The sequence below is a fragment of the Rhamphochromis longiceps genome, linkage group LG7, assembly GCF_057381845.1.
Source record: "Rhamphochromis longiceps isolate RC_006_pf linkage group LG7, R_longiceps_female_GT1.1, whole genome shotgun sequence".
Classification (NCBI taxonomy): domain Eukaryota; kingdom Metazoa; phylum Chordata; class Actinopteri; order Cichliformes; family Cichlidae; genus Rhamphochromis; species Rhamphochromis longiceps.
Genome location: NC_140563.1, coordinates 7,200,064 through 7,223,886, shown reverse-complemented (window position 1 = coordinate 7,223,886; position 23,823 = coordinate 7,200,064). Strand labels below are relative to the sequence as shown.

General features: G+C 37.1%; 1 long non-coding RNA gene across 2 annotated transcripts; it reads left to right on the top strand.

Moving 5' to 3' along the window:
- The first annotated feature begins 7,703 nt into the window (after positions 1 to 7,703).
- LOC146664635 (uncharacterized) lies at positions 7,704 to 23,600 on the top strand. Of its 2 annotated transcripts, XR_014912504.1 has the most exons (5): positions 7,704 to 7,819; positions 7,949 to 7,989; positions 8,068 to 8,240; positions 13,629 to 13,675; positions 21,491 to 23,600. It is a non-coding gene; the product is annotated as an uncharacterized LOC146664635 (long non-coding RNA). The 2 variants fall into 2 exon arrangements; XR_014912503.1 differs by having other exon boundaries at positions 7,706 to 7,989.
- The last annotated feature ends 223 nt before the right edge of the window (positions 23,601 to 23,823 follow it).

The window sequence follows — 23,823 nt, the reverse complement described above, 5'->3', positions numbered from 1 at the left end:
AGTTAGAGTGAGGTTAAAAGTTAGTACGTTATCTCAGTTAATTACTGTGTCGATGGCCAAACCTTGAAGTTGAGTGGTTTCATTATTGCACAAGCTTTAATTTTGTTCAACTGGACAGTTTCATCACCCAAAGACACATTTTAACCATGTGCACTTTTTAAAATGAAGCATGGTTTAATCAAACAACAGAAAAGGGATCACCAACACTACAATTTCTCTATTTATTTTTCTATATATATATATATTCCTATACAGCAATATGTGCACAAACACATATATTACATAATACTATACTATGAAAGCCAGGCTCTTCACTGTTGACTTTAACACTGGTGTTTTGCAGGTACGTAATAAATATCAGCTGAGGATCTTTGGGATGTCTATTTTTCAGAAAAAATAATAATAATAAAAAATAACATACAAACAAAACATACATGCATACAGAGTTGCACACTGGGGGGTCCTCAGCTAGTTTACAATGTCACTTGAATTTCTGAAGAAAGTTAGGTTTACTACTTCCTGAATCCGAAGTAATTTTCAGTAAGTAATTTCGGGAACATAATTGGAAAAGAGTCAATTACCCATAATAAACTTACATGAGGTAACACAATGTGCCACTGAAACACAGCAGTAATGGAGTCATTTGCTTGTAATATTTTTTAAAACTTTGTAGTCTTAATACATGTTTTTCTAAAGTGACATAACTCAGCCCCGTCTGTCTCTGTCTGTGCTGTTTTTGACATTCACAGGACATCTAACACCCATCAGCAGTTTGACTCACCTCTTCTACTGATCCATGACATTTAGCCTATGAACATCCAAGGATGGAAAGGATGTTTGTAAAAGGCCGAAAAAGAGAAAACAAAAACACGACTACTGAATAAATGACAATCTTCAAAACACTATCATCCCTCTGTAGACACATAAAACAAGCAACATAACATACTGCTAAAAATTCCAAGGATGAATTTTAGTTGTCAGCATTGTTGTAAATGTCAGTGCTATATTGCGCAAGGGTTTCTCCTGAACAGCCAAATTGTTGACAAACTAGCTCTATCAAAGTGACAAGAAATACTCCACTTAAAAGGTTTATGCAAATGAAGGGGAATTTACTGCAACAAAGAAACAAATAAACAACTCACAAAACGTATCAGTGTAGTTCATAAGTAATTAATATGAACAATGCAAGAATTAAGTGGATGTGCACTGGTTGGTTGTTCAAAAGAGACACCAAGTGATCACACCTGCTAGCTTTTATAACTCATACGGTCCAGGTGTGCTATTTTTGGTAATGCCAGTCAATTGCCCTCCAAGACATAAGGTAGGTCTTGCTGCAATGTAGACATAAAAGAAAGATTATGATGAGAAGAAAGATTATTTCAAGAAAGAATCATGATGCCATATACTACTTTGAAAAATCCCAATGCAATTTTGTATGACGTGTTTTGACTGTGAAAGCGGTTAAATATATAAATCAATATTAAATGGTGACATTGACTCACTAGAACTAAAGTCAAATGCTACTGGCTGTAAACTTATTAAATTAAAATAGGTTATTGAAGAGTTTCACCAAGTATTTCAACCATGAAAGCTACTATAAACAAAAAAGTTGCTCTAGAAACTCAAGTTATGTTATGCAGGCCACAATAACACTATAATCTTCTTATATATAATATATTATGTATAAATAAAACGTTTAAATAGTTAATTCAACATCTTATCCAAATTAATGAGGTTTTGCTTGTATGAATGCTCTGAAAGCCTGTGGCTACAGATGGAGAAAGACATCAAACAATACTCTTTGCGACTATTTAATATAATCTCTATTTGGTGTTTGCACTACTTTAAGTGTTCATTTATCAAAGGTTATCTTTTCCTCTGACCGACGTAGTGAGATAAATTTAGGAGAAAAGAGGAAGCAAAATCCTATTAAAGGAATTAATTGTGAGTTTTCTGCAGGATGAGATCTGGGTGCTTGAGTCAAAGATGTGTGTGTCTGTGAGTGCGAAAGAGAGAAACAGAAAGACGGGTGAGTGTGTCAATGCTGACACTCATTGTATCTTACTGTAAGTGTCATTTTCCATATTTTTTTTTCTCAGTTGATTTGCTAGCAGCAAGGTTATAATGTCTCTGTTGGAATGAAATGGACTGTCAAAAGCTGTTCATTGATACTGCACAGGTTAATTTGGGTCCAGGACAATGTCTCGGGCCATCATTCACAAGGATACACACATTCATGCGATTCACAAAAAGGAGGTTCTATATTTCTTCTTGCTGTCATTGTACACTTTGCACTCCATGCTTTCAGTTTTCACGTGCTGAGATGGAGGAGCAAACCATCAACAAAAATAGCCTACATATACTAAAATATGCAAGTGGATCTGATTTAGATGTATTTGACAGTGTTGCCAGGTATTGTATAGCCATCGCTGTTCATTTGTATACCGATTTTTTCCGGGAACATGTGTCGTCTGCATTAATATTCTACAGTTGCGGATGAACAGGAACATTTACTTTAGCATGCACTGAAACAGCCTCGGGGATGCTGTGATTAATGTATCCCACTTAACTCAGTCGCATCTACACTCTCTAATCATGTTTTTTGACAGGTGGAATCATGTCATTCAAATTCATGTCTTAGTTTAACTAATATATCATATGAACGTGCTCCATTATAGGCGCTTGGGGACTGCAGTCATCCATTTGAGCCAAGGTTAAAAGATTTGATAATAAATACAGACCCGTGAAAGTTGGCAGTATAGCAAACTGGGCGTGGTGGTGATGGTAGTGAGAACAATAGGGGTGGGATGAAACACTTTCCCTATGAGTTTGATGGCATGCATCATTGAAGATGACAAAATGTAAAAATTGTTTAGACGACCTTATTAAATATGTATGAAACTGGATTTTCAAGGAGGGTATAGACAGGGAAATCCATCACTGCATTGTAAAATGTCAAAATACTATTAAAGTATGAATATTTAGTATCATTTTTCCTGCTGCTGCGCCGAGTGCTACAGACAGGAGAACACTGAAAACACAATTTTAATATTACATGTGACTTACAAGCAAAGTTATTTTTCTTTCTTTGGTTTGCATACATTAATTATAGCCATGGTTGCCTTATATCACATGGAAAGGGTGTCATGTGGTGCTGGATCGCTTCTAGATAAATAGATCATCGTAATACCTACACTCGGTGAGACCACTTTGAGATTCTCTGCAAGAACTCGTCAACAAACATGAGCAAATTGACATTGGAACAGATTTGGAACAATAGTGTTTACAACTACTCAATTAGAGAGATTAGTCAACCTCTCCAAGGTCACCAAAACAAAGGCGCGTTCATGTTGTGTAATCCCTCTAAGTCAGCTATTAATTGCTTCATGAATGTCTGAGGACTAAAGGGCATTGTCATGGGCCATGGCTCATGGAAATGTCATTAGGGTTGTAGAAAAATTTACCAAACCATTTTCTCAAATCCTTACCAATCAAGACTCTGCAACCATATCTTGCAAGCTTATTACACCACTCTCATCTTGTTTACTTTGCTTCCTATTGAATGCATATTGAGAACGTTGTAGAATCACACTCTGTACTTTACTTATCAAGGCCATACCACAACCACCAACAAGAGGCCAAGCAGTCATAGTTTCACAGCAGCAAATATATATCACCTGGCACAATGAGAGTGTTCTGAAGCACGGCTATAGTACCTCTCTGTTGCGAACCTGCCAGCATGCTGTGTTGTTGTGAGTAGGGAGCCCACACTGCAGCACAGCCTGGCTTTCTTTGGGTTATGTGAGCAGGTATGGGGGCGTATTTGCAGAGAAGAGAGAGAAAATGAGAGATAGGAGCCACAGCCAGAGAGCTGTCCCTGAGTGATGCTGCTCCACTCCCAGCAGCACCCCGTCAACTCCAAATGAGAAATTTCAGACATCCAGTGAGGTAACTCTTGAAAGTGGAAATGTTTTCCCACCACTGCTGTGTCCTTTTTTGGACAATAACTTTAAAAGTTAGTTGGCTGACCTTCAAAGCCAAGGAAAGATAATGGATTCCATTCATCTCAAGGCATGTGTTAAGTTGATTGGTAGATGAAACAGTGTGAAAATGCAAGATGAAATAAGCTATGCTGGCAACCTATCGTTTGGCTTCTGTTCTTCTTCTTCTTTATCTTCTTTTTTGCATTATGGCCTGTAGCTCTTTAAAATACAAAATATCTAGCATTTGTTAATGTGGGAAATTAAATATGCATAATAATTGGGTTGTGTTTCAGGCTTGTCTGACTTAATGATATGATCAGAGACATCACCAAAGCATCTTTGCTAAAATTAGCTTCTTGTCATGACCACATTTGTGTAAGAATACTGAATTGGACTAGACAGGCTACAGAAAATCACTGAAACAGCAAAAATAAAACACAAAAATCATAATAATCACAATAACCTGCGCAAGAAATCAAAGTCAGTGGTGCTATCTTGGTCACTATAGGCAATGCCTTTTGAAGCAAGCATGAAATAGTTTATTTACTGCAATCTCAAAATGTAATAAATAAGCAAAGAACCCACTGCACAAAAACGAAAGCTTACTCCCACTCAGAGATGAGCACCATCGTGAATGGTCGGGAACGGGCAGAGCAGGGAGAACACTACAGATATATAAATTCCTAACGTGCAAAAGTGAAAAATAAATAGTTCAGGGCTACTCCATGATGCTGAGTCATCTCTGGTAATTGCTTAAAACAAAGTTAGATTATGAGGTAGTTAAATTAGATACAGAAACATGTGGGTTCCCAGAGTACTCCATGAAACAAACTTTTCCTATCTGAAGTTGTTTTTTTGTTTTTTGAATCTTTTTGACAGCCAAATGGAAAGCCAAGTGAGAAAAGTTTAAGTCTATATAAATTCATGAAATGAATAAATAATAATAAAATATTCAACCCTTTTAATGTACAGATTAACATAAAATGAAAGCTCCACTACTGAGAAAATTATAGTTACTTTTCTGTCAGTAGCCAATTTGACTAAATATGAAATACTCATATTACTGTACTATAATTCATTTTCTCATTCCCCATTTATATAGTGATTAATTAAAAAAATATGGGCCTATGCTTCTACAACGCACAGTCCAACAGTCCAACAGTAAAAGAAAATACTAAATAAATTATTGAATTCAACTACCCGGACAGTTTAATTTGATTTGTATAGTGGGCTGCTTTAAATGGCCACACTGGACTCACAGACTGTCTACTAGAAATCCTTTTGGCACTGAATGTCTCACCAAGGTGATTCTTGTTGAAAACAAGATCAGTAAAGATGTCAGTTGCAATCCTCTAAATTTGGATCTGTTTTTCTATAATGAAAAAAATGAAACTAGAGTCTGCACAATTACTTAGTTACATCAGGTCATTAAACATATACCAAATATTCCAAAAAGCCCACACATAAAAAGAAAGTCCTCTTATCATTTTAAATGGACTTAAAAGTGTTTAGTGTGCAGTTTGTGTCTTTTCTTAATTGCTGAGGAGGACGCTCTTGCTGAAAGGGTCAGCTGTCATATTAATATGTTACCTTTGAAACAAAGCCACTTCAGAGCTGCTGAGTTGGCGATTACAAATCTGAATGTCTTTCATGCCACTGACCTACTGCGGAGACAGGTGTTGAGCATAGAAATGATTCAGTGAGGTGCTCTGAGCATGCAAGTAGTAGTAGTCAAAATCCACGTTGTTAGTCTGACTCAAAGGTTGTGGGCATAAACCTTTTACTGTACTGTGTTGGTTGCAATTTTTTTTATAAATAACCCTTTAACTAGTACATTTAACATGGAATAGATATTGATTACAGTAATATAATCCTGCAAGGAACCATCCTCATACTGTTAATTTATTTATTGTGGTGAGTGTGGCACTACCAGATTTTCCAGTGGCACTGGATAAAGTTGATCATAATCGTTTATTGTTGAAGAAATTATTGTTTGTAGTAGTGTGAATGAAGAGTAATATTAGGTATCTGGAAATACAGTTTTTATATGGGGAATACTCAGATGTCAAGGCTGTAAAGTGCGGAGTGCCACAAGGAAAATGTTTTGGACTACTATTATGGACTATTTTTTATAAATTACATACAATAAAATAAAAGGCTTACAGCCTTTCAGTGGACTTTTGGTCTCGTTATTACTCCACTGTCCAGAAAAAAAAGGAATGATGTTCAAATTCTTGAATTCACTTTCCTGAATTCTGATAACACTAAACAAAAGTTAAAACATTAATAAAATAAAATTTAATGCCATTTACTGAATGAATGTTGCTTTTAACATTATATGGATGGTTGCAAAATTTCAACGAATGTCCATAAAAATTGTAAATGGTTACTAAATACTGTTTATTACTGTGTAAAGATAATTTAAAGTTGAAGTTGGTTGGTTGGCTGGTAATCGTGGTTCCTGTTGAGTTTTCCTCTGCTCTGTTTTTGTTTCTTTTCACCTGTGATACCATATGCTGTACAATACTGTATATCATTAACACTTTTTTAACATATGAAAAATGGGCACAAATTGGCAGAGTGCAGATGAAAACAGTGCCTCTTTCAAAATGACTAACAGACTGTGCTGGCACAACTTCATTATAGATGATACTATAAACTGGGACTCATGGCAAATAACAAGGAAACTCCAACATCATTGTGAAGTTTGCGGACGACACTACAGTGGTGGGTCTTATCACCAAAGGTGATGAGACGGCCTTCAGGGAGGAGGTCAGCGCCCTGACCCACTGGTGTCAAGACAACCATCTTACCCTCAATGTCGCAAAGACAAAGGAGTTGATAGTGGACTTCCGGAGGTGCAGAGAAGTACACACCCCCATCACCATCAACGGCGCTGCTGTTGAGAGAGTGAGCAGCTTCCGGTTCCTTGGTGTACATCTGGCTGAGGATCTTACATGGTCGGGACACATAAACAAAACAGTGCAGAAGGTGCAGCAGCGCCTCTTCTTTCTCAGGAGACTGAAAAGATTCGGCATGAGCCCCCGCATCCTCAGGAGCTTCTATCGCTGTGCCATTGAGAGCATCCTCACTGGATGCATCACCACCTGGTATGGCAACAGCACTGCTTACAACCGCAAAGCTCTCCAGCGAGTAGTGCAGTGTTCTGAACAGATAATTGGAGGTGAGCTTCCCTCCCTCCAGAGCATCTACAGGAAGCGGTGCCTGAGGAAAGCGGGGAGAATCATCAAGGACTCCAGTCACCCCAGCCATAAACTGTTCAGACTACTTCCATCAGGAAGGAAGTTCTGAAGGATCTGGTCCCGTACCAGCAGACTGAGAGACAGCTTTTTCCATCAGGCCATCAGACTGCTGAACACTTCATAGACACCTCAGCTTCACTACTGGAACTTCAACATTATGCACTCCATACTGTATATAAATGCCACTTGTTTTGCACAATATCCAACTGCCAACCTCTGTATATTTTATTTTATTGTTTATTCTATTTAATTTTTAAAATATGTATGTATGTGTACACACACAGACACACACACATATATATACATACATACATGTATATATGTATGTGTAGGGATGGGTATCGAAACCCGGTTCTTGTTGAGAACCGGTTCCCACTGTTTCAATTCCTTGGAATCGTTTGCCATTTTTGCAAACGATTCCCTTATCGATTCCAGTCGCCCCGAATGACGTCACCACGTTGCGGAGCGTCATTTACCTGGCAGGAAACACGGCGCCAGCGGCTCAAATGCTCAAAAGCTTGGTTATACTTTACGAGAACGGATGACAACAGGGCAACTTGCAATACTTGCAAAGTAGGTATTTCATTTAAGGGAGGAAACACTACGAATATGCAAAAGCATTTGCTCACAAAACACGCGATAACCTTAAATGAATGTCGTGTTTTTAATTCCGCTCCGGACTCGTGAATCTCAACCCAGCAGCAGCGGTAACGTTTGCACGTCCTCTCCCGTTAATGCGGCAGGTAAATAATCAACTAACAGTGCATATTATGTTAGCGCGATCTGCCTTATTACAAAACCTGCCATTACTGTGCATTTAGGTGACCATGATGAGACAGACAGAGTCTGGCTCAGATGCTGGCAGTTCTCACTGCAGTCTACCGGTAGCGTCTCCTTTCAGGCCAGGATAGACGAAAGTCACCGAGCAGTGACTCAGTTTGTGGTCAAAGGCTTGCACCCATTTGCCACAGCAGATGCCCCCGATTTCACTTTGGTAAGTGAATGTGTTTAATTGTAGGCAGGGACATTACTGGATATTCTTGTGTAATTGCTACAGAATAATTTATGTTACACTTTGTTATTGCTACAGAAGAATATTTTATTTTATTATTTTACATTTACATTTTTTTTCCTGGGGACCCTGTGACACCCCATTGAAGAGCCGTAGGCTGGATCTCTTAAGATCTCACTGTTGGGTTTGTAAGGCCAGGTTACTCCTAAATTTCTATCTTGTTCAAAGAGAAGATAAAAAACAAAGTTCTAAGCTAATCGACCTTAGTGTTCTCCTTTTTTAAAAATAAGAATCGATAAGAGAATCGATAAAGAATCGAATCGTTAAACAGAATCGAAAATGGAATCGGAATCGTTAAAATCTTATCAATACCCATCCCTATGTATGTGTGTATATATATATACACACATACATATATACATGTATGTATGTGTATATATATATATATACACACACACACACACACACACACACACGTAGATATACATATTTAGTATACACATTCAGTAATGCGCATACACTCTTATATTGTACATATATTTATTCATATAATTCTCAGATTTAGCCATTCTTATATTTTGCTTGTTCTTATGTTATTGTATTTTTACACACCTCTGTTGCTTGTGAAGCTCGCACACAAGAATTTCACTCGCATGTACTGTACAAGTGTATCTGCACATGTGATGTGACAGTAAAAGTGATTTGATTTGATTTGATCAAACTGCGCACTTCCACCTTAGGGGCAGGGATAGCTCAGTAGGTAGAGTGGTGGCCCCATGATCGGAAGGTCGGGGGTTCAACTCCACTGAACGGCTACCCTGAGGTACCCCTGAGCGAGGTACCGTCCCTACACACTGTTCCCCGGGCGCTGCATTGGTGGCTGCCCACTGCTTCACTGATTTTTATCATTGATGTTTATAAAAAAACACAGAATAAAAACAAAAACACTAAATGATGTTATAAAGTCCTGAAAAATAAAACACGTGTTGAATTTGACAAAACTATACCTCAGGAGTGTGTAGGTGTTCTGTAGGTCAGTAGGATAAGTGTTTAACTAGTAAAAATGATAAACTGGTCAAACAGCTTTTCAAATTCATTGCATGTTTGTCAAAATATGGAATTACTTTTTAGATTGAGAAGTGATTAATTACCTGTTAATGTTTACTTGTTTGGTATATACACAACATTGCAATCATTATAAAAGCTGTATTTGAGGGCCTGTTATGACACTGTAACTTAACATCCTGTTTTCCAATTAGAGCAAATAAAATAATAATAGGACTTCTTTTGGCAATGAGTTAATTACTTGATCTTACTCAGGAGACAAAGTAAAGTCACCATGTCCCCTTAATTTGCAGTGCGATTGCAATTAAATGCACATTTTATAAAATTACAACATAGTTAATGCACTTTCACACTAATGCACTGACATACATAGCTAAAGCTATTCATTTTTAGGAGGGCTGAGCAAACATAGATCCAAAGCTTCTCTGTGTTTGACTTCACTTTGTGTAGTGCCTGCATTCATCTACCTGTTATAGAGTGTGCAAACAATGAAAAAGCTGGAAAGGATTTCAGATGTGACTGAAAAGGTACCCAAGAGGCACGCTTTTGTAGGACTTTAGGAACTCTATATCCAGGCAATTCTCTACCTCTGTATGCTCTGAAATTGGATCAATAGCATTTAAACCCTGATTTCTGGGGTTGGATGACACTCTGAGAGAAATTTTATGCATCTATACATTCTTTTGTGAAATTCTGTATCAATGGAGCATGTTCAGGCAATATTTTTCACATGGATATTTTCCAATATTCTGGAAATGCAGGTTCCCTGCATTACATACACCAGATTTGCTGGTTTGTTTATGATCGTTGTCATGTTGTATGGCTCAATCTCTGCACAGCAAAATCTCCAGTGTTAAATTAAAAGTAACCTAGTCAGTTTTGAAGATTAACAATGGCTAACACTGAGCAGTGCTGATTTTCTAACACTGGAAAATAACTCAAAATGTTAGAAATATTCCAGTGTTAGAAAATCAGCACTGCTCAGTGTGAGCCATTGTTAATCTTCAAAACTGACTAGGTTACTTTTAAACATATAACACTGTCAAAAGTGTTAATTTAACACTCAACAGTGTTGTATTTAACACTCAGAGGTGTGGACCCATATAGACACTCTCCAGTGTTAATTTAACACTGGAGATTTTGCTGTGTGCTGTTTGTCAGGTGACCTCACATTTTAGAACCTTTTGCTATTTATAGGAGTTCATGGCTGCATTGTGCCCAGGTTCTGTCACTACAAAATAAGTCAACCACTGGCCTTGACAGCTGGTATGAGGTGTTGTTACTGATAAAGTGGTAAGTGGTTTTTACCGACCTATTCATTGCTATATCTTCACTTTGGTCTTATCTGTCCAAAGGACATTGTCCCAAATGTCTATGTAACTTCAGTTCAGTTCAGTCTTTCTTTTAATTGTCTTGTCACAAACTTTAATATTTAATTTGAAAACTTACATGATCTGTAGATTCTGAGATGTAACTCATGTGGCATTGTGTTAACACATACCTGAATGGGCCAGCTCAGCACACCTAGCTTTTATGGAGGTGGTCACACTAATGATCCTTCAATCAAAGGTATTTGATTAGCAGCACATGACTGTGACTTAACCTCTTAATTGCTATGGAAGTAGTATGATAAAAAACACCTTTTTCATGGCGTTATACTGTAGATTTACACAAACTTTTCCTAATCTAATTCCTAATCTAGTTACATAACAGGTAGTTTTTGGGTGGAAGTTTCAATTTTTCAAGTATTTCCATCATCTCACTGCTGACACTAAAGTTGTGTTAAAAAATACTTCTGTTTGACTCGACTGATATGCCTATAACTTGTGATTCTAATAAACTGCATTTCCCTATTACCCTTAGATGCAGAATTTTTATTAACCCTGAACCTAACAGACTTTCTTTTTAATCTCTATTTGGACTTTTTGTAATGATAAAGTTTTCCTGACTGTTGACTAAGTTATGTATTTAAACAGTTTTTTTATCTCTTTTAAGCAGTGCGTTAAAGGCCTTGAGATTTCGGCTTATAACTGGCAATGCATCATTATTTTGTGAGAGTTAGTTTTTGTTAGTTTTTTGACATGGCACTCTTGAATCAGATTATTGCTACTCTTCTTAAAAAATCATGAGCCCTTTGTTCTTGTGGGACGTGCAGTAAAGACTAAATGGTTCCATGCTATTTCCAAACAAAAGTTTACAAATGCTCATTTGGGATGGAATTTCATGGTAATTTTGGACTTTTAATGATGTCTTTGAACTGCTCTTTTTCAGAGTAGAATGACTGTACAGCATAAATATTTAATGACTTTAAAACAGCAAGAATTGGGTGCACGAGATTGAATTTATTTTGGGTTCTTTGAAAACTTCATCTACACTTTGGTTTGAGGCAGAAAGCAAAAAAGTACAGGTAATACTTGCTAAACCCTCCCGAAAGCCATCCATGTAATGCTACCAAGTAGTTAATTCTGGGAAAAAAATATTCTAGTTTTCACCAGGACACAAAACATTATAAATGTAGAATAACTGGTCAAATATTATTTTTAAATTTGTGAATCATTTCTTTTATTATTATTATTATTTTTAAAGGAAATAGTCCCAAAAGTTTAAAGATCATTATCTGAGTAACATTAAATGCCCAGCAGGATGTAGCAGGATGATGCCTGCTCTTGCCAAAATGAGTAGAAATCAGTGCTGAAAAAACTATTATTTAGTGTTTGTACAAAAGTACAAAAGTCACTATGAAGGATGGATTTAAATAAGTTGCCTACTTCTTTAACAGACTTATTAACAGTGATTGTAACAAAAGTACTGACACAACCAGAAAATTGTTGTAGTCGTAATGAACTGAGGAAGTGATGCCTTTGATTGTACTTTTGCATTAATATTTTAAGGCTTACTGGTATTTGGTATGAGCAGTGTGAGCATGAAACCACAACAATGAAAGTGGGTGTCTCACCGTTTTGCAGAAAAAAAAAGGTCGAAAGTTGATAGCGACATCAAAAGTCAATTAATTTAATATTAGTTTTGCATAATCATCTGATGCTGACATTTTTAAATCAAAGCTTTTGAAAACTTTATTTTAAACTTGTAAGACAATGCCTTCATAGTCAACTGTGCCCAGTCACTGCTAGGAGGAGACAATGATGGATTCAGTAATCACCACAGTAATGTTGACCTTTTAAGGGATCGCCTCCTTGTCGAACAAAAATAAAACTACACACAGAAGCAAGCTTGTCTTCTGTTAATTGTTAAAGTCTAGGCTCAAATTAGTAATTAAAAACTCACCAAAGCTTGATAATGTTGTTGTATCTTTGGTGCTCTAATGAAAAGGCACCAAAGAGAGAGACAGATTCAACAATGAAGTGGAAAGATCCTGCAAGTTAATAGTCATCTCTTAAGTGGTTGATTATAAGTACTATCTTAGCTGTAAATTCCATCCTGAATGCTTTTCTCCAGTAATTTTGCCTACTCTTTTTTATCTAGTAGCTAAACACGTACCAGTACTCCCCATTAACCTTAAGATTTCCATGTTAGATATTCCTCCCTGATACTCAAATGTACACACCTTTTATACGTTTCTAGGATAGTAAAAAGAGAACGAAAGTTAATAGCGAGAAAGAAAGAGAGAAAGAAGACTGAGTAGGCTTTCACGGAGGAAAGACTATTCCCTAGAGGAGACGTGGACTGAATGGCGTAAATGAGGGAAGCATGGCGGCCATTCCTGTAGCCTCATTACAGTAATGGAGATCCATCCGTTCTGTCAAGGCCCCCAGAAAATCTTCTGTGACATAAATGCCTTCCTTCTCATGGTATTCTACATCAACAGGGAGAAGAATAAAGTAGAAGCACCTTCTAGTTTCATGATGCACAAGAAGATTTGTGCATTTGGTTGAGTATTAAGGCCCTGATTAGGGTCTTGTAGTCTCTGTCAGAGTCCATAACGTTTTGTAGGGGTTGATACTGTGGCCTTGGTGGGAAAATTGAGATACATATGCTTCCGGTAAAGACTGGTCTCATCGCTGTCGAGTCTCAGGCAACAACTACGCTGATCATCTTGTCTGTGGGGGGAAAAAGGAAAATCTGTAGGTTGATTTCACATTCTTTTAGTTGATATTATCCACTTAGAGATACCAGGACTCTTACCAAAGTAATCCATTGCAAGATTTTGAAAATAACTTGTTACTGGTGGGTTGGGGCGTGGCTCATGCAGTGTACATGTGAAAACAAATTTGCTAAAGTCTCAGAAATATTGAAAAGAAGATTATTTGCTAAAATATATGTATGTTTTTCTCATTTGACAATCAGGAATTACCTGGATTGCTCTAATACTGGGGAGCAAGTTACGATACAATGTAAGTAGTACGTTTTTTTATTATTTAGAAATACATTTATTGGTTACAAACTTGGTCATCATACTGTATGATAAGAATGACTCATAAATGGATCATGGATCCATCTGATTCCAATTTAGTCTTCTTCACAAATGAAAGTTAGTTATGCTTTCATCTGTTCTGGGACCAATACTTTTAAAATTATACATGCTTCCCATAGGGAATATTATTAGAAAAGACTCCATCCATTTTTATTGCCAAGCCGATGATACTTAGTTATATGTATCCATGAAACCCAACAACACACATCAATTACTTAATCTACAGGCATATAAAATTTTCTTCTCTTAATTCAAATACAACTGAGGTTAATATATTTGGCCCTAAAAATATGGTGTCAGACTGGATATTTACTCAGGATCTTTTTTTTCATTTGTAAAATATAGTTTACATTTGAAACATCCTGTCTAGAAGTGATGCTCAAAGAATTGTTCATGCATTCATTAGTTCTATGCAGAATTATTGTAAATCATTATTATAAGTTTGTTTTAAAAGGTCCATAAAAAGTCTCAGTAGATGAAACAGATGGCGGTCATGTCCTGAGCCTGGTTCTGCCAACGGTTTCTTCCTGTTAAAATGGAGTTTTCCTTACCACTGCTGCAAAGTGCTTGCTTATTGGGGTTGCTTAATTGTCAGGGTGTTCTTCAATACTGTAGGGTATTTCCTTCACATTATAAAGAGTCTTGAGGGGACTGTTACTGTGATTTGGTTCTATATAAATAACTCTGAAATTAACTGAATTGAACTGAATATTGGATATGTAGACACAGAACATGTCTTTGTGAATCACAGTCATGTATGAAATGTGTTTACATGTGCACAAGCCTGATTTCTGCTCTTGCAGCTAGCCACAAATTGATGTCGACATAGCCTTATCACCAGGTTTGCATATGAATACTCCTGACTGCTTCATTAATCTGTCAACGAAAAACTGTAAAAGATGAAGCACAATTCCACCTCTTCAGATTAGTGAGGTTCTCAGAGCAGCGATCCTTTTGCATAGCCATTACACGTGGCTGTAGCTATTTATAGCAACCACCCTGTCCTTTATTATTTAATTACTCATGCACCTGCCAACTATCACAACCCATTATACTTTATCTCAATCAATGTCATCACACTTTGGAAACATAATCAGTAACAATTTGCGTATAAACACTTTGAATAAGCCAGAATTTAGAAAGAGGTTCACAACCCCCCCCCCCAAAAAAACAAACCCAAAACAAAACAGAACAGAACAGTAAATGAAACCTAGGATGAACTGTTGAGACAATGAAAACACCAAGACTATACACAAACAATAGTAATAAGACTGATTTTACAAAAGCCTTTTCTAATTAACAGGAAAATACTGTGTGTGTAAACAGCCTAATTTCTACTTCAGGTCAATTCACATTATTTTAATCAAAAGGAGAAGACTATTGTCTTTTTTAAGCCACTGAACTCATGGTATTGTGTCTGGGTGGATGAGTGACACATGTATTGTTAGGCAGCACTGTTCGACTTTTTTGTAAACCAATAAATCCTTTGCTGGCTGTATAACTTCTCAAGGACAAGTTGTATGGGACTTGAGGGAGTGAATATCACAAGTTCAGATAGGACCCAGAAGCTGCCTGCAAAAGTAATATCTTGCAGCAGTAAATGGAAAAAAGGGAGCATGAAGAGGACCACGGATGCCACTTATTTGGTGTCTTTGATAATAAATGCAGCTCTCTTCACTCAACAGCTCTGTTTTCATGCTCACAGGAAGGTCAGAACTTTGAGTAATACACAGTAAAAGAAGAAAATTGCGCATTGCAGTTTTGTTCTGCCTTATTCTTCTTAGAAAATTAGCCATGAATATCTGACCAATTCATAAATGCATCCGAAATGTACACGTGCATATGCATATGTCTTTATCACTCGGGCTCCAGGGATGTTCTTGTCTAGAGAAGTTAAGATACCAATTCAGTCACGTTTAAAGCTTGGAACTATTTATTTTTCATTGATAACTAACACCCTGTATTCCACTGAAAAGAAAAATGCTTTCAAACTGTATGCTGATTCATCCTCTCCAAGCCTATCCATACCACTTCAGCGTACTCCATCCTATCCCACACCTCCTCCCCCGAGTTCACCCAGCTTGCTGTACCATTTCCATACTGTGTTCACATTCCTTACAGTGTGGCATTATCATCAATAGTCATTTAGAAGAGGGCTGCTTTCCACTCCACCAGATGCAATGAAGATTCATAGCTACCATTTCACAGGGTTGGGGGAGATGGAAATTGTGCACATACACCACTGGCTGTTGGGTTACTACTGTTTGGCCTTGCAAGTCCTGTGAGGTGGATGGGGACAGAAATTGAAGACAAATGCTCAGAACTGTAAATGAGCGGCAATTCTGAAAGATAAGAAAGTGAATGCTGTGCATTCCAATATTTGCACTGAATATATATGAAAGATGCATTATGTATAATAAAGATATATAATAAAGATGGAGATGTAAATGCATGCTTTGGGAATCAAACCACTGATTAACCTGCAGCACATTATAAAAGCTGGTCAAGCTGGCAAGGGGGCCATATAGTTAGAGATGCTTGAGCTGGTAAATGATTACCATACAAATCAAAAGTCTGGACACACTCACCAATTCATATACTGTAATTAAGATGATATAGGTCTTAATATGTTCTCACTGACTCCCAATAAAAGAAAAGAAAATGACACTAATTCAGACTCAGCACCAAAAAACTTATTTGTTCAAATATTTTTTTAAAGAAAAAAAGTATCACATAGAATATCAACAAAAAGATTAGATTCAGTCAATGTAATTTAAAATATTCCACACATTAAAAGAATGTGGGTGGCATGTCACAGTTAAAAGCCTAAACTCTATTATCAGAAGTAAATAGGTTTACAGTGGCTCTCACCTTTGTCATTCACCATTTCTGTAAGTGCCTTTTTTAAAAATATCATTTTAACTCCACCTGATAATGAGGTTATTTTGTGAAATACTAATTCTTGGTCATTGAAGGTTCTAATTAGATAAGCTTGGCAACTGTTATCCACTTCTATTAACCTTTGTACAGACACCTTATCACTGTTGTAGAAGCTTTAAAGTAGCTAACACCAACTGTTGATAAAACAGCACTTTCATTAATGGTATGGTTGCACTGAAATAACCCAGACAAGACTTCAATGCACTGTTGAGGTTTGCATTATAGTGTCTATAGTATGGATTTGAATGAGAAAAAAGAACCTAGAGCAATGGGAATGATTGAGCATAAAGACACAGTCAATAACCTGTTTTATACTCTAAGTATGAAGTACATTTTGACAGTGATATGTAGGATATTCCTTTAAGAGCAAATAACTTTATTTCCATAACTAATTGATGGATGAAGGACGTTTTATCATTTGTTCGTTATTTTTTTTTCACACTATTTCCTATCATACCCATAAACTTTGACCACAGATTTGGACTCAGCACATGGGTTTTTAGCTGCCACCGCGTTGTTTTTGTGGAACCAGAAGTTACCATATTTGGGCCAGATAGTGACTTGCTATGTTATAAGCTATGTCTAAAGAGCTTGGTTGGCAAGCTGTATTCACAATATCCATAGACAGACAAATCTGCTAATGAGTTCTAATTACTGCTAATTAGTATACCAAAAAATTATAGAATTTCACTTGCCAAAACTGTAGCGCAAACACCTTGGATGGGCTGTACGACACAGCAGGCTAGAGTCTTTGTCAGATAACTCTATTAAAATGCTCTTACCGGCAGACATCAACAACACAAATGCCACGGAGAGCTGGAGTTCAGTAAGTTGAATTAGAGGAGGTGAAGCCTAGCCAACAGCAATTGGCTACAGCTCCCTACATCAAAACATGTATCAGTCAAAGCACTCACATCCCTAACTGTAATCGTTACTAGTATAATTCCTAAATGGGTTTTAAAAATATTTATCCACTTTGAAGTCATTGGAATAAATAATATATTCAGAGACCCAAAGGCTTTTTTGTAACAGGCTGTAAACCTGTTTTTTTTTAAAATGCCATTCATTTAAACATGGAGCTCTATGGGGACTGACTCGCTGTTGGAGCCAGCCTCAAGTGGCTGGCTCCAACAGCGAGTAACTGCAGTTTTTGGCTTCATTTTTTCGTCCTGGAGGTCATTGCTTGATCAGACTTAGATGTTCACAGGCTTAACATCATAACTCGGCAGAGACAAATCCATGAATAAGTTTAAGGATTGCAATGCACGTAAGAAAGTAATGTTACAGTAATTTAAGTACTAACACAATGGTAATTATGTTTTTTTCGTATATAACATAGTTAATATGAATTAAACATTAAAAATCAACATTTGTTTCTCGTTTCAGAAAACTAAATGTGAACTGAGTTAAGCTGTTGCCAGATATGTTAGTGTACATTTTTTTTGTTAATCCACAGAATCCCATGTTGCAAACTATTATTTATATAAAGTTGAATCATGATGAACTTCAATGGGACTGAGCTACAGAAGTTTAGAAGGGCAGCAGCTGCCCCATCTCTCCTTTCTATTACTGCAGCTGATTATAATGCTGACCTTGGTGGGAAGTTTGTCACCATGTTTAGAATGAAAATTTCTAGATGTATGAAAAAAGCTTTACTGACAAGCTTGGTTTCAAGTAATGTAATGACTTTTGCTCTATTTTGTTGGTTTGTGAGAGTCATTTGAGACCTTCAAATCAGGTCTCATTGCTCCCCAATTTTACACCAATCAATTTAAAACCCCCAGTGACCACTGAAGAGGTGACAAAGCTTTTTAACCTACCTAAAATGTAACATTTTATAATATATTAAAAAGAAATTATGCTCTTTGCAACTCTCCTTCACTCTAGGTTCTTAGAAAAATTAGTTCTTGGAGCCAGCACATGGTTAAAATAATGAGATATGTATCTCTTGTCGTTGATCTATGTACAGATAAACGACAACAGAGAGTGTGAGTTTTATTCTTGTACACACAAGAGTGTTTGGGATATGAATTATGACCAGCTTTCAGGAGATGCTTTACAGCATGTGCTGTGTAAGTGCACTGGACTGTCAGAGTGCTTTATCATTTTCAGTAAACGCAAATGCAACTTACAATTTTACAGTTTTCACTTGATCATTTTTTGAGGATACTTTATTAGCATCAGAGAAAACTGGGTGGAAGATAAAATGACGTAGTGTCAGGAAATAACTGAAAACTTTTCAAAGAGGCAATTAAATTTGACGAAGATTTTAATGTGTAAATCTCCAGTGCACCGCTTCAAAGCTGAAAGTTTGGTATATCTAAAGCAAAAGCACTGTCCAAATAGTGTGTGTGAATTGATGCCTGCCTCATCGTTCCACCTTCAGGAGAGTAGAAGAAACGAAACAAGAATAATAAAAAGAATGATAAAATGCTAAAGAGGTAATTTACCTGGGTAATGACCTTTCCCTGCTTCTGATGATTAAGGATGAGGTATGGTGATGAGTCCTGATAAGGGAAATGTGAGCCTGATTCTATGACTGTGCATAAAGCAGAAGGAAAAGGATACCACCCCAACTATCACCCGGGTTGGAGAACAGAGGACTCTCACTTGAGATCACTTTCACATTTTCACCCTACAGCATTAATTAATAGTCCTTTTTCATGGGTGTTGTAGCATGCAGATACAAAGATCACTCCATTTGCTCTTTTCCTGAGACCCACTGTAATAAGTCAGCTCCAGCCCTCTAATAAATCTCTTAGAGAACTGAAGACTAAGTAATGACTAAAACTGGTGCTCTAGCTCCATAAGGTGTTGCATATTAAACTGTTATACTTACTGAAATAGCGTGAAAGCTGTGTTACAAATGTCAGAAGGTGGAAATGAATTGGCATACAATCGTCTCTTCTGGACAGCTGTGTTAACAGACATGAAACAATATAATTATATCCTTAATAGATATACTATACTAACAATAAAGGCAGGTCTAAACTGCTAAGCCTGGAAATGCATAAAAGAACGTGAGCTTCTTATTTTGGAGGGAGTGAATAGCATTGCAACTTTTTATATGGAGCTACACTTCGTTCTGGTCATCTGTGCAGCGATAGCATTCACTGCTCCACAGGGAGAGTGGCAGGCTTCACCTTTGACCGACCTGATTTGATTTTGTCAAATGTGTTCCCTCGCCCCGCCGAGACCATACCAGCTGCTCATCTCTCCCCTGTTTCTGTTCATCATGTTTGAGCCACTGAAGAAGAGGGGAAGAATGCAGGAGACCAGCGTGAGAATAACAGGTGGAGGTTGAGTGCGTGTGGGGGTGCGTGAGTGGACCGAATCAAGTCTATCACAGTTGCCTGTCTGAGAGAGATGGTTTTATCATCCCTGGCACATCAGCATGTGTTTGAAAATCTGGTGTAACTTTCTTAGTCTCTCCCCTCCCACTCATTCTCTGTCACTTTGTTTTGTCTGCTAGAGCCTGTTCTACCAAATCCCTTGACAGTATGGCTGGAATATCACTGAATCAGTCTATATTAAGCTCTTATATATATATATGAAGCTGTTAGTGAAGTGAAACCACAGCATATGAGACTGATGTGGGTGAGCTGTAATGCCTCTGGTAAGGCACTAGCCTCTCTGGTGGAGATCAGCATGAGTTACTCTGGAGAGTTGCAGCTTAGACTTCATTTATTACTGCACAATAATTAAGAACAGGAAATGCACAGCATGGTTCAGAGGTTTACTCACAGGAAGGATAGCCAAAGGAGAATATATGCTATAAAGATCATGTAGGTTTTCTCTGGGTAGGGTGAAAAAGGAAGCAACACAAGGAGAGAAAGAAAGACTGAGGAAAAGGAGGTTTGTTGGGAGGCGGGAAAGAGTCATTGAAGTCCAGTGGAGCTTTACAACACAGCCTGTGGGACTGGAACACCTCTGCACAGCATCACATTTCACACTGAATTCTTCTCACCAAGTTATTTAAACCTCTCGAGGCTGCCATATATAAAGCAGAGTGCACAGTTTAATGTGGAAACACTTAAGACTAAACTATTTAAGAACTATTCAAGTCACAGATTTTTAGAATAAACGCTTGAAGAAAAATGGTAAAAATTTAATTTAAAAGCTATAATTTCAAAATCGATACTTCCATAATACATGTACTTCTTCTGATAATCTTTATAAATATAAATATGTAAGAGCATAGACTTATCTTAGAACAAATTTATTGGATTAAAATCAGATTTGGCAGATGAAGGGACTTTAATTTTTCGTGTAGCAGTACAGCGGGAAACACAATGAATAAGCCCAATAGTAATTCGTATTGTGAGCTCCAGTAGATTTCATTTCATTGTGCATGGGCTGTGGTGAGCTGACCTGTGCTGCCACAATCTTTGTGAAGCAACCAAGTGAATTCTATAAAACATAACCAGAATTTACATGCACAATCGTGGGTGATTTTCAAACCACCAACCAATATAAAGCTGGTATAAGGGTGGAATTTGGCAAATGATACTAAATAACATCATTAGTTTAAATTCAAATTGACTCCTACCAGGGTTCTTCTAGAAGCAAATCAATTTACTAATCATTGAAAACAATCTTTTTATAATTTTGAAGCATGACCTGAACTTTAATTTCATTATTTAAACACGAAAACTGTACATACAGAATATCTCATTTTAGTGACTTTGCCCAAAAATAGCATTTAAAAAGTTTTAAACTTTCAAACCATCTTTTCGCTTATATAACTTATAATTTAGAATTCTTTGAGTTCTATGTCTTTTCTTTACAATTTCAGTGCTGCCACACGGTACCTAACCAACTGGAACAGTGACGATGGATAGCACAGTCTGCCCTGCACCGCTGCAACGTCTAACATCTACATCTTTCTTCATCTGTAAGACTGAAGTCATCACACAGTAACTCTTTTCTCCAATTGTGTGCCAAACTGCACAGAGCAGTTTGTGTATTTGCTGGTATTTGTTGAGCTGTTTGAAATGTTACATTTCAAAGTACCTGACACTTAAAAATAAAATAAACAAAGTTGTAAATACTAAAGTATGCGACTGCAACTGTGTCGACATCTGCACACGTGTCTGACAGGGATGCGTCAGGGTGGTACAATGTAGTGACTTTACTATCTACAAGTCATTCGTTGGAACGACTGCCAGACTGTAACACATGAAAAATAAACTTATATATAAATAACTTATATTTTTTAAGACATCCATAACAAAAGCTGTCATAGTCTTAACATGTATGATCCATTTCAAATTTGAAGGTTTGAACTCATTTTGAATGCCTTCTGTCTGTTGGGTATTCAAGTCAAATTTAACGACAATACCCCACATCGTACCCACATTGCAAAAATAAACAAGCCCACATCTTGATGTGGATAACATTAAGCACAGTAAAATGCATGGTGTTAGAGGTGTACATATGTGGTGCAGGAAGCACACTTGGAGGCAGAAATTCTCTTCACCCAATGAGCTAGTTTTTTAGGCTTATAAACCTTAAGCCCCTCCCCAAAATAAGCCATGCATTAATTTGTGGCACCTGGTATTTTAAGTGTTAAAAGCAAGCTTCAGAATTCTTAGTAACGTCAGTCAAGGTAATTATAACTAACAATAACACAGAACTTCTATTTTGTCAGGTTTCGCTTGGACGAACATCGTCTTCCTTCAATGTGTAGCTCATTTTTCAGTTAACTCAATAAATGTTACGTACAAATACACAAGTTTGTTTAAGAGGTATAAAAGCGTATTTGAAAGAATTAACAAGCTCCACTCTGTTTTTTAGTAGAGCTCCAAACGCTAATGCAAGAGCAGCTCGACTCGCTTGTCAGGCTCCTGACATAGAGTGCAGGTTTAGCCAAATTGCACATTCGAGAACTACCAACACATGGAGCTCCTCTCTCATGTTCCCATGTTACAGCCTTTGTCAACAGGAGACGTCCACAAAACGACAAAAATTACAGATTCAACAGCTTGTAGTTAAGCTAGCATCTCGAGATGGCAGCTCACTGTGGCCACATGATGACAGCAATTTACAGGATGGAAGGAAACAGGCAATATGAGATCCTTTATAGGACAGAATGGGGAGAGACTGCTTTTTCACATCCATGAAATCACATCACAAAAATGATTTTCTGTCTCACACATACAAAATTAATGTTTAGACTTCGAAGAAATACATCAGGTATTTCTACAAATTTTAAACATAGAATAAATTATGTGGGGCTTCACACAAAATAACTGCAGGTGTCAGTGTGCAGGATTAATGCGCCAGACAATGTTAAACACATTTAAGGGATATTTTGATCAATTTTTATTTATTTTATGTGGGGATTCAGTGGTGCTCATATGTCATCTGATTCTGTTGGTGGGAGGTTATAAGATCACAGATTTATTGATTGGCTGCTGTAGAGTTGCACATTCCCTTATCCATATAAGCTGTAATATTACTAAGAACCATTAATCACACAGACAGAAATAAAATGCAGCCAGACATCCTTTCCATAGTACTAAGAGAGGGGCAACACTGAAGAGTGAAGGTCTGAATGAACTACTTCATATGCTAACATCCAAGTAGTAATGTTCAGTATATATTTTTCTTTTCTTTGTCTGACGTAAGTGAATTATCTATTATCTGGTCTGGGATCATGAGCTAGCTTATGGATAACATGCTGAATCATTTGTAAATAGGCATTTTTTCTTGCCTTTTCATACAGTGTTTGATGCCCTAAATCAGACCTAAATCCATACAATGTGCAGACTGGATTTCTCTGACTGAAGTGGTGCTATTTATATGCAATCACATGATATTACAGCATTCAAACCAAATCTGTTTCCCCTCCCCCAACTGCTGTCAACTGTTTTGCCGATGAGATTAAATACATTTAAAATAAATACATTGCCATCATCATTATTTAGACTGAATAATCTTGTGTTTATTTTGGGAAAACATCCCCAAAACATTGCTTTGCATTCCTTTAAGAAATGTATTTAGACAAAGGTTTTGGGCATATTTATTCATGGGATAGAGATGAGAAATCTTTGAGGTGTTGTTGCAGCATTGCTAAGCTGCAAAGCTCTGAACTTTTTTGCTCTCTGTAGAACACACAACTAATGA